The 12502-nt window shown below is 44.4% G+C and overlaps 1 protein-coding gene across 5 annotated transcripts in view; it reads left to right on the forward strand.

Annotated features, from left to right (window-relative positions):
* Positions 1-12502, forward strand: part of APBA2 (amyloid beta precursor protein binding family A member 2) — a 238941-nt gene that overhangs the window by 186089 nt on the left and 40350 nt on the right. The window lies entirely within an intron of this gene.

The raw sequence follows: 12502 nt of genomic DNA on the forward strand, positions 1-12502 counted from the left end.
GGCATCTGCATTCCTTCCCCAGAAGCCCTTGCATATTGGCACCTGTGATGTGCTAGGTACTGGGGATGCAAAGATTAAAAGTGACATAAGCCCACATTGCAAGCCTTGTTCTAGAGGGAGATAGAGACTCCCCAGCCCAGATGGGGCCAGGTGGTTAGGAGAGGGACTGACTGCAGCAGAGGTGAGAAGCCAAGAAGCTGTGGAACTTCACGGAGGGCGGGGGGGGGGGGAGACTTGGGAAGCAAACTAACCAGGTGATGCTGAAGGTGGAGGTGCGTGGGGGCTGGCATTGTGATGGGGGCTGGAAGAGGGAGGAACCTCTTAGGAGAGATCATGCTGGGGAGCCCCCTGCAACTCTGATGGATTATGAGGGCAGAGGTTCACATTTGGGAACCGAAGCCAGTAAATGAGCCGTGTCTATAAGGACAAGAAGGGAGGGGCCTGAGGAGGTGCCAGCAGGGAGAGGATGCCCAGCACGTGTGGATCTTGAATCGACCTGAGTAGCCTGCAGTGTGTATGTCTGGAGCAGGTCTGGGGAGTGGGAGGAGTGGGTGGGAAGGGGACTGAGGCAGGGAGTTGGCCCACAGGCAGCTCCCCGCCTCAGCCCCTGCAGCACCTCCCACAGTCCCTCACATATTCCAGGGGCTTGCAACTACACAGCCTGCTGACAAAACTGCTGAGTCACATGACAGTCCCTAGGAAGTGCAAGGCTCCATGGAATAATTTTTAGAAACATCTTCTGTTCAGGAAGAAAGGCCACTTTGCTGAACACAAGACTCAGAGATGTGTGATGTCACACATGGTGCCCTCTCCCAAGGTGTGACAGTGTGGGGGTGGCAGTCATGGAGTTGTCAACCCAAAGCATTTTGATTGCAGCCAAGGCTAATCCATTACTTAAAGCGTCATGGGACTGTGATAACAGGAGGCAAATAGAGAATACCTCCCAACCCTATATGGCTAACACCACAGACAATTCAGGAAGCCTGAGCACATCTTAGAAACTTCGAGAAAGGTGTGGGGCAGCATGGCGCCTCCAGGGATGTGGATGGACTCCCCAGACCCTGTCAGGTCCAGATCTGTTTGCTCATTCCACCATCAGCCTTCATAGCAGAGAAGCCGGCATCTCTCCAAGCCAAGGCCCAAACTGTTAGAGCTGAAGGATATTTGGAACTGTGCTTACAGAATCTCATTGTTTGGCTCCTCTGGTTTCAACAGGGAGCATGTGGTCCAGGCCTGCATCTGTCTGGTTCCCGTCTCCTTTTAAGATACATTGACTGAGATGGCCATGTAGTGTCTTGGGTGCTGATGCACTGCAGGATCTGTCCCCAGAGTTGGCCACCTTACCCTGCTGTGAGAGCACACAGGCCATACAGGTCAGTGAACCTGAACTTGACTCTGGATGAGGGTTGTTGCTCAGGAGAGAAGCTTGGGCATGTTATAAAGGTTGGAGGGGTGTTGCTGTTTGGGGAGGTTGCTCATTCATCCTCTCTGGTCAGCCCTCCTCTTCACTGGCCTGGACACTTGCAAGTGGCCTCTCATTCTGCCTCTGAGACCTGTTTGCCCACTCTGATTTCTGATGTAGCCTGACCCCTACCCTAACACTCCCCACCCAGCCTTTGAGGCTCTTGCTTCCCTTCAGATCAGCCCTTGGTGCCAGAGAGGAGACAGCTGTTCCTAACTTTCCTTCCCAGCACCCCTGGGTCTGCTGACTTTGACCATTATGCACACTGACACAGACTCAACTGCCCCACTGTCTTCAGCAGACAAGCTTAGACCTGGACTATGCCACACTCAGGCCAGGTGCCTGGGTGCTTCTGGGATCTTGGGACCACTCCTGCTGCTACTTTCTTTTTTCTCTCCTCTCCTCTCCTCTCCTCTCCTCTCCTCTCCTCTCCTCTCCTCTCCTCTCCTCTCCTCTCCTCTTCTCTTCTCTCTCAATTTATTTACCTTAGAGAAAGAAAGCTGGTGGGTACAGAGGGGCAGAGGAAGAGAGAGAATCCTAAGCATACTCTCCACAGAGCATGGAGCCTGATGTGGGGCTTAACTCACAAACCTGAGATCACGACCTGAGCCAAAATCAAGAGTTGGATGCTCAACTGACTGAACCACCCAGGTGCCCCTGCTTCCTCTTTTTCCTGGTCTATTGAAAATAGAAGCTCCTCCTTCTCATAATCTGTCCCCTCCCCCTCCCTCCCTCCCGTTCTCCCTCCCTTTCCTCCTTCCTTCCATCCCTTCTTGGAACCCAAGTATATAAAGGTAGCATATTAGTTACTTTGAGAAATAAGAATGTTAATCTTTAAGAGAAGAGGAGTGATCTAGCCACTCATCAGTCCTCAAAACCTGCTCCAGAAAACAAAACCAATGGCAGATCAGGGCTCTTTTTGCTGCATCAAATTTGCAATTATGGGAGATGTTGTGGCATGAAATTGCTGCCCAAGGTTTTTCTTGCCTAATATCTCATTAATATTTAATCCCCAACTCTTTTTTTATATGTATTTAGTGGGTTTCAATTGACTGGATTCATTATTCTTGTTTTTTTTTAAAGAAAAAATATTTATTTATTCATGAGAGAGAGAGAGAGAGAGGCAGAGACACAGGCAGAGGGACAAGCAGGCTCCATGTAGGGAGCCCAACGTAGAACTCGATCCCGGGTCCCCAGGATCAGGCCCTGAGCAGAAGGTGGCGCCAAACCGCTGAGCCACCCAGGCTACCCTCCAACTCTCTTTTAAATGCCAAGAAGAATGAAACATAATGAATTAACAACCCAAAGAACCATAGTTGTGATAAAGTACAAAAGAAAAGACTTAGGGCACCTGGTTGGCTCAGTTGGTTAAGCATCTGCCTTCAGCTCAGGTCATGATCCCAGGGTCTTAGAATTGAGCCCCACATCAGGCTTCCTGCTCAGTGGGGAAGTCTCCATCCCCCTCTGCCTCTGCCCCCTCCCTCCAACCCCCCCACTGTCTCTATCTCTCAAATAAATAAATGGAATCTTTTTATAAAGTTAAAAAAAAAAGACCTTTATATGCAGTGGAATATTATTCAGCCAGAAAAGGGAAGGGAATCCTGCACCTGCTGCGACATGGACGGACCTTGAGGATACTACACTTAGTGAAATGAGCCAGTCACAAAAAAGACAAATCCTGTATGATTCCACGTATGTGAGGTTCCCAGAGTAATCAAATTCATAGAGACACAGAGTGGATGATGGCTCCCAGAGGCTGGAGAGGGGCAATGGGAAGTTCATGTTTAATGGGTGCAGAGTTTCTGTTAGAGAAGATGAAAAGTTCTGTGGATGGGTGGTGATAATGGTTGCACAACAGTGTCAGTGCATTTCATGCCACTTTAACTGTCCACTTAAAAATGACTGAAATGATAAATTTTATTTTATGTATATTTACCACAATAAAAAAATAAAGAAGGAAAGAAAAAAAAGAAAAGAAGGAAAGAAAAAGAAAGAAAGAAGAAAGAAAGAAAGAAAGAAAGAAAGAAAGAAAGAAAGAAAGAAAGAAAGAAAGAAAAGAAAAGAAAAAAGAAAAAAAAGGGAAGAAAGGCTCTTGGCTCATTTATTAGCTTGAGCCAATTTGAATCATCTAAAACTAAGTTGAGCCAATCTGAAACCATGTAACCAGTATCAGACAAACATACGTGCGCGCACACACACACACACACACACATTTTGGGCCAATTAAAACCAGTTTGGCGTAGTTGCAGTCAAGATGAACTGACCTCATTCATTTGGGCCTGTGGACAATGATATGTGTGGCCACAAGGCAGTGGGTCTGATCATTTTTAAGTAAGATAATTGAGGTCCTACTTTGTTGATATCATTCAAATAAATCATTAAAATAACAGCTAGTTCTGGGGCATCTGGGTGGCTCAGTGGATGAACATCTGACTCTTGATTTCAGCTCAGGTCACAATCTTGGGGTCTTGAGATCAAGCCCCGTGTCAGGCTCCTTGCTCAGTGAGGAGTCTGCTTGTCCCTCTGCCCTTCTCCCTACTTTTGCACAATCTCTCCTTCTCTCTCTCTCTCTCAAATAATAAACAAAAATCTTAAAAAGAATAACAGCTAGTTCTCTTCTCCCTCCTTATCCTCAGTGTTAGGAAAACCGAATATTCTATGTTGTATAATCACAGAAGTTGAGCAGGTAGATTTAGTAGAAGTTAACTGGGTGGGTCATTGGAATACTCTTTCCAAATTAGCTGGTTAAACTTATTTTTCAAATTATGAATCATAAGACTTTGTTTTAGTCTGTTTTAGTGTTTGCAGGCCTAGTCGTTTATTACTTAGGACTAATAATAATGACTGAAACATAGAAGTCCTGGTGTGAGAGGAACGTGGTCATGGCAGTTCCATGTAGGGAACAGTGGTGTGTTTAGATGAGTAGAAGTCCAATATAGAATTCCAACATTGACTTAGTATTGCTCATTTGATTTCCTTTTGACTTATGCACCTTTGTTTCCTTCCTCAGATGTCAAGCTAGCTTTTGCAGAATGGGAGCATGGGGCTCTTGACTGGGTATGGGAAGAAGCTTCAGTTTCCTGGGAGAATGCAAGCACCTGCCAGAAGGGCCAAGAGAACTATTCTTCTGTCCTGGAGGGCTGCTGTCATTAAACTGCTCACACAGGGCTTCCCACCTTTAAATTAGCAGGATGGGAAGATACACCAGTGTTTCCAGCCAGCTTGTAGAACCTATGGGAGAAGCAGCCCCCATGGCCCCCCAGCCACAGTTTTAGAAAGGGGTGGTGTAGGTTTTCTCCTTTGAGAATTGAATGAAACCAAATGGAAGGCTCCCAAGTTCCATAGCACACTTTGCGCCTTCCTTTCCACAAATGAGTCCAAATGTGACCCGGTATGTGAGGCAGGTGACCAGGAGAGATGAGTCTCTGTGACATCTGGACAGCTCACCTCCTTCTTTTGGCCTTTGTATCCAAGGAGAGAGTCAGTCCTGCACAAGCTGGTGGGTGACCTTCAGCTAAACTAAAGTGAATAACACAGTCAAGGGTGGTACATCTTTGATCCTTAAAGGGCTCTGGTTAGTTTTCCTTTCCACAATATTTAAAAATAATTTTTAAAGATTTAGAGAGAGAGAGAGCGAGCCAGGGGAAGGGCAAAGAAAGAGGGAGAGAAATCCCTAAGGAGACTCCCTGCTGAGTGCAAAGCCCAACACAGAGCTTGATCCCAGTACTCTGAGATCATTGACCCAAGCCAGAGTCAAGAGTCAGACACTTAACCCACTGAGCCACCCAGGAGCCCCATCCACATTATTTTTAAATTGTACTGATACACACATAAAATTTACTATTTTGATCATTTTAAAGGGTATGGTTTGGTGGCATTTAGTGCAGTGTTGTGCAATCACCACTATTTGGCCAGGACATTCTCATCACCCTAAAAGGAGAGCCCATACTTATGTCAGTCACTATGCATTTCCCCCTCACCACAGCCTCTGCCAATGATAAATCTACTTTCTCCATATATAGATTTGCCTGTTTCTAGACATTTCCATCTAAGTGGAATCATACAGTATGTGACCTTGTGTGTCTGGCTTCTTTCACTGAGCATGTTGTTTTCAGGGTTCCCTCATGTTATATAGCATATGTCAGGAACTCGTTCCTTTCTATGATTCAGTGATATTCCATTGAAGGGATATACCATATTTGTTTATCCATTCATTTGTGGACAGACATTCACGTTGTTTCTGCCTTCTGACTGTTGTGAGTAATGCTGCCATGAATATTTGGGTACGAGATTTTGTGTAGATCGCTGTTTTCTGCTCTTTTGGGAGTGAAATTCCTGGATCATATAGGCATTCAGTGTGCACCTTTCTGAGGATTCATACTGTTTTCTACAACAGCTCAACATTTTACGTTTCCACCAACAATGCACCAGGGTCCTGGTTGCACTCAAATGAAAAAGATTTAATAGCCCCTAAGGCTTTGATGGTTCAGCCTTTGGGCTCCCCCTTCAGCCTTTCAGGCCAGATCACACAGGAACTTTTGTTGTTTATTTGTGCATTTGTTCAATGTCTGGCTTGCCCCACAGAGGGTCTGTAGCTAGCAGGACTACTGAGCTGTGCCATGCTGGATGGGGAGCTACCCCAGGTCAAGATCTTCATTGCATTTGTCTTCTGATCCTCAATGTGAGGCACTCGGCACCATGCAGGATACCTAGCTGGTGCTTGCTTGGGACTGGCTCTATGGACATAGCCTTCGGACAGTGCTTCATGAAGGAGTAATTTGCTTCTACTTTGAAATGCTGGGCTAAGCACCCCAGGCACCAGTGAAGGACAGAGTCAAGGACATGCGAGGTGGTCCTGGTGGTCAGTAGAAGTTTTAGCAGACCAGGTATAGAGAACAAGACCAGGCCCTGAGTGTGCCAGGTGGGGGTTGGTGGAGGTGGCAGCCTGCCAGGCCCCAGGTAGGGCTGGCAGATCTAGTAAATAATCAGACACTCAGTTAAGCTTGAACTTTGGACAGATGATGCATAATTTTTTTTAGTATAGGTATATTCCATAAAATATCTAGATAGGGGTGGGTGGAGGGCAAGTGGGGAGAGACTCTCATTCCTCCTCCTGTTCCCAGGTCCACTTGGAGATGTTAAAAGATAGACCCACTGGCTGGTTTTCCTAATGGACTTTGGCATAATTCTTTTAAGCTGCAGATTGGCTTCAAAAAGATATGATCACCCCCATGGGGCTGACTGTTATAAGAATAAGTACTCCATCCAGGCACTCATTCTTCTCTAGACAAATGTCATGGGAGTGATCAGAATCATAAGAGGAATGGAAGGAAAAGAACAATATTGTCATTTTTCTGAGCCACCTGCCTGTCAGGAGAAGGGCTCGTGAAATCTGTTCAGGTGCAAAGTCAGACCTTCATGTGGACCGTGGTGGCTGATGCTCTCAGATCAGCCACCTCTGAGCACCCGACATGCAGCAGGTCCTGGCTGACCCCTGCTGAATGGGACAGAGGAAGGCATCTTTGCTGGGTGGCCAGTGCCTTTGGAAACAGGGAGCATGAAGTGATTTCCAGAGAAGGCTGCCACCTCCTGAGTCATTCATAAGCTTGTTTTCTCTAACAAGGAGTCATGTGGGAGGGGAGACAGCACAGTTTTGTGGGAAGGTTGTGGCTTGCCTGGCTTTGAGCTGACACTCTGTCCCTCCATGTGTCACTAATATGCTTGTCATTCAGGAGACTGCTTGGGAATGTTTGGTTTTTATTATAGATGGCATGAGTGTGGGTATACTTGTTTGCTGTTGTTTCATGTCAAGCCATGTGGGTGACATTGCTGTATTTTCTGTTTAATCAAGCAGACAAAATCAGAATTGGCACTTGAAAAAAGTCCTAGTTTTAGTTGCACCAACTGGAGCCAAGATACTTATTAGAACAATTTATTCGAATTAATATATTTTTATTGCAGGCAAATCATCCCTGCCCTGAGCAGCTGTCTCTGGTCCTGGCATGTCATAACTTGTCTGTGCCACACATTCATGTTCTGTGCTCTCAGAGCTCTAGGGAGGGGGTCCCACCACATACCATATCGCCAGATTTTACTTCACATGTTTCACTTACCATCCTTCTCTCAGTGAATGGTTGGCAAGGCTTCTAGCCCATGGCAACAAGAACACCCCACTGCTCTCACCTGGTGAGGGACATGGCCCTGCTTCCCTGTTGGCCATGAAGAACTGAGGTGTCTCTGGCTGGCATCTCTTTTTTGAAGGCTGGCTAGCTGCTGTACTTTGGGGAGTGCACAAAAGGATTCATCTCAGATGCCGGGAGCCCCCCAAATCCACGTGGGCCTCTACGATGTTAATTTCAGATGCTGCACCCCATGCTGCCAAGCGCAACCCCCGCCTTGCCCTCAAGATGAAAATTAGAGCGCCAGATGGGCTCTCCCAGGCCACCTCTCTGAAAACAACCCTGGCAGTTTATTAGGAGATGTGGTTGTCATGGTGATGAGTGGAGAAAATGCTGACACAGAGGAAAGGTTTGGGCTTTGGGGGGGGGCAGGGAATTGCCATCATAAGTGAATCTGAGACCCTGTATTGCCCATGGTCACCACATGCTATAGCCCTGTGCCTGGTGTTCTAAGGACAGATGGGGAGGGGGGTGCAGCATCCAGCCTATGCTCCCCCGACCAAGCCCTAATCCCATGGGGGCTGTGCCCGCAGAGGGTCACCTCTTCCATTTGCCAAAGCCACCCAGTGTAAGACAAGCAGCAGTCCTGACATTGCCTTTTTCCATAATGGATCTGGCACCCTGACGACAGTCTGTTGCCCTATATCCATGGCAGAAAATTTAGATCCCATCCCAAGCTGTAATGTTTGTAGAAGCAGTGTTATCTTAGTCCGTTTGGGCTGCTATTACAAAAATACCATAGACTGGGTGGCTTATAAACAACAGACATTTATTTCTCACAGTTGTGGAGGCAAGCAGTCCAGATCAAGTCGCCAGCAGATCTGGTGTCTGGTGGGGGCCACTTCCTGGTTCATAGCCAGAGTCTTCTCGCTGTGTCCTCACATGGCGGAAGGGGTGAGGGAGCTCTCTGGGGTCTCTTTTGTAAGGACAGTAATCCTATTCATGAGGGCTGCATCCTTACAGGCTCATCTAATCCCAGTTATATCCCAAAGGCCCCATCTCCTTGGAGATTAAGTTTCAATATATGAAATTGATGGGGACATATTCAGTGTACACTAGGTGTGGTTGGCCTGTTTTCGCTTGTCAATTGTTTGTTTCGTTTCCTTAGGGGTTTTTGAAATGTCCGTTTAGCTTCTAGTAAGGCAATGCAGCGCCTTTAGGAAATGGAATCTGTGAACGCAGCCTAGGGAAAGTCACCAGGTTAGAGATCTTTCAAACAAAAGGGAAAACACAGATGTGCTATATTTCAAGTGGACCTTGAAATAGCTAGGGGTACAAGACAACAAAGTTTTCTGGGAGGATGTTGCAAATTTGAGTTTTACTTAAGGTGGATGGGAATAGCATTTCAGATGAGAGCTCCCACTGTACCCTTTGGGAGAGTTTGCCTGGCATACCTTGGCAACAAAGGGAGGTGCAGAACCAGTGAGGCAGAGGGAAGACCTAACTCTGACTTTGGGATACAAACCTGGCTCCAGTAGGAACCTGGAAAGAGTAGTATCAGGCTTGGCCCTATAGGAAGGGGTACTGTCAGCTTGGCTTGGTCAGCATGGGGTCTACTGAGGTGGAGACCCTGGGTGGATCACAGCTCTCTCATCTAGGGAAGGATGGGTTCAGCTCCCAGAAGAAGGGCTAGGAAGGGCAGAGGAGCATGCCAGTGATCTCAGACTTGCCCAAGCCCCAGAGCCCTACCTTAGGACGTACTAGGGCAGCAGGGTGAAGCCAGGGCCCATGTGCATTATCTGAGAGCTCATGGGGCTTGGGGTAAGGATGGTTCTTTGGGCTTCCAGCAAAGGAAGCAAGGACCAACAAGATATATTTAATATCTTCTGGGCCCCAGCTGAACCTCTGCATTCCCTTCATTCTTGGAAAGCCTCGTTTCTTCCTGTAGCTTGAGTTCTGATTTCTTTCGGAATATGGTGATGCCCTACTTTCTTCCTCTGTGCAAAATCTTCCCCATGCTTGAAGTCCAGCCCCACTTTTCCCACCTCCCAACTGAGACATTCTTGTCCTCCCTACTGTCCCTGCCCCACTGCTGCTGAAACATAGTGGTGGGTCCTCAACTAGGAACCCTTGAGCTGCTTGGTGCCATCAGTGCCAGGAGGGTGAGCCCATGTCTCTTCATTTTTTTTTCTTTTTCTTTTTTACTTCTTCATTTTTCTTTAGCCCTCCCAGACAGATTGAATGATATTAAGGAACACAACAGTGACAGTCTAGACAGGGAAGAAGACCAACAGTGACATTGTGCTATGCCACCTAGACCTGTGGGCACCTAGCCCTTAGTGCCAACATGCACTCAGTAAGTGAGTGAGAACCTCAGTCTTGTCAATTGTAAAGCAAGCGTAGGAATAGTATAACATAGTTATTTTCTAAATAAGCATGAGTATAGTATATATTTATATTTATAATATAAATATAAATGTACTTATTTATAAGTATGACTTATTAATGTCATTGTATCATCATCATCATTATATTGTTAATGCTTGACAATTTATTTCCAGAAAGTTCTGGAACTTCACGTGATGGCTTACTAAAACCTTCCTTTGTGGTTTGGACAGTGATTTTGGTACGATGGATCTGGCCACTTATCTTCTGGATGGTACAAGGCACTAAATAGAGATACCTAAACTTTAAATTTTGTTAATTGAAATTCTGGTTGGATGCTCTCTTTAAGAGAAGACTTTTGACGTAGGCTTGGGGCATTTTGTTTTTTCTAGTAGTAGATTGATTACTTTGCAGTAATTAATGAATTTAGATTTTAGAGTTTAGAATTTGCATTAAATTAAGAATTTGGGTTTTTGAGAAGTATGATTTTAACTCTTGGACACTATTGTTGGGAATGTAAAATGGTATAGTTGCTATGGAAAACAATATGTGGTCTCCTAAAAAAATTAAAAATAAAATCACAGTGTAATCCTGCAATTTCACTTAAAGGTGTATACCCAGAGAACTTAAACAAGAACTCTAAGAGTTCTCGTACCCATGTTCAGAGCAGCATTATTCACAATAGCCAAAAAGAGGAAGCAACCCAGTGTCCATCGACAGATGAATGGATAAATAAAATGCGGTATATATAAATGGTGGAATATTATTCAGCCTTAAAAAGGCAGGAAATTATGACAAATGTTACAACATGAGGGAACCCCATGAAAACATGATGCTGAGTGAAATAAACAAGTCACTGAAAGAGAAATCCTGTAAGATTCCACCTAGAGTAGTTAAATTGATAGAGACCACCAGGGACTGGAGGGAGAGAGGGTAATGTGAGAATTTGTATTTAATGCATACATAGTTTCAGATATGCAAGATGAAAAGAATTCTGAAAATGGATGGTGGTGATACTTGCACAATGTTAATGCCCTTAATGCCACCGAACCATATACTTAAAGTGGGTAGGATGGCAAATTTAATGTTATGTGTATATTACCACAATTTTAATAAATAATAAAATTAGAAAACCTGATTCAAAATATGAGGAAGACAAAAACAAATAGAAAGGCATATCATGCTCATAGAATGGAAATTAACATTGTTAAAATGCCCATCCTACACAAAGCAATCTACAGATTCAGTGCAATCCCATTCAAAATACCAATAGCATTTTTCATAGAACTAGAACAGATAATCCTAAAATTTGTACATAAACACAAAAAACCCCAAATAGCCAAAGCAATGTTGAGAAAGAAGAATGAAGCTTAAAAGTATCACAATCCCAGGTTTCAAGATATACTACAAGGTGCCAGTAATCAAAACAGTATGGTACTGACACAGAAATAGACACAGCAGATCAATGAAGCAGAATAGAAAGTCAAGAAATAAACCCACACATATATGGTCAAATAACCTCAACATAGGAGGCAAGAATACACAGCGGGAGAAAGATGGTCTCCCAGTAATGGTGCTGGGAATCCTGGACAGCTGGCTACATGCCGATGAGTGAAACTGGAAATTTTCTTATACCATAAACAAACTCCAAATGAATTTAAGACCTAAATGTGAGATCTGAAACCATGAAAATCCTCAAAGAGATAACCAAGGCACTACTTTCTCTGGCATTGTCCATAGCAACATTTTTCTAGATATGTCTTCTGAGGCAAGGGAAACAAAAGCAAAATAAACTTGGGACTTCATTAAAATAAAAAGCTTTTGCATAGCAAAGAAACCATCAACAAAACAAGAGACAACCACTGAAGAGCAGAAGATGTTTACAAATGATATATCCAGTTAGGAGTTAATATTTATGCAACTCAATCCCAATACAAAAACCCATTAAAAAATGAGCAGAGACATGAATACTTTTTCAAAGAAGACATACAGACGACCAACACACCCATGAAAAGACGTTCAACATCACTCAGTGTCAGGGAAATGCAAATCAAAACTATAATGGGGTATCACCTCATATATGCCAGAATAGCTAAAATAAAAAAAAAGAAAAAATAGCAAGTATTAGTGAGGATGTGGAGAAAAGGAAATTATTTTGTACTGCTAGTGGAAATGTAAGTTGGAGCAACCACTGTGGAAGACAGTATGGAGGTTCCTCAAAAAATTAAAAATAGAACTACCCTACAATTCAGTAATTCCACTGCTGGTGGAATTTATCCAAAGAAAAGAAAAAAACTAATTCAAAACGATATATACACCCCCATGTTTATTGTAGCATTATTTACAATAGTCAAAATATGGAAGCAGCCCAAGTGCCCATCAATAGATAAATGGATAAAGAAGATGTGTATATAAATACAATGGAATATTGCTGAGCCATTAAAATGAATGAGATCTTGCCATTTATAACAACATGGATGGACCTGGAGGGTATTATGCTCAGTGAAATAAACCAGGTAGAGAAAGACAAATACCA

The sequence above is a fragment of the Canis lupus genome, chromosome 2 (assembly GCF_048164855.1).
Source record: "Canis lupus baileyi chromosome 2, mCanLup2.hap1, whole genome shotgun sequence".
NCBI lineage: Eukaryota > Metazoa > Chordata > Mammalia > Carnivora > Canidae > Canis > Canis lupus.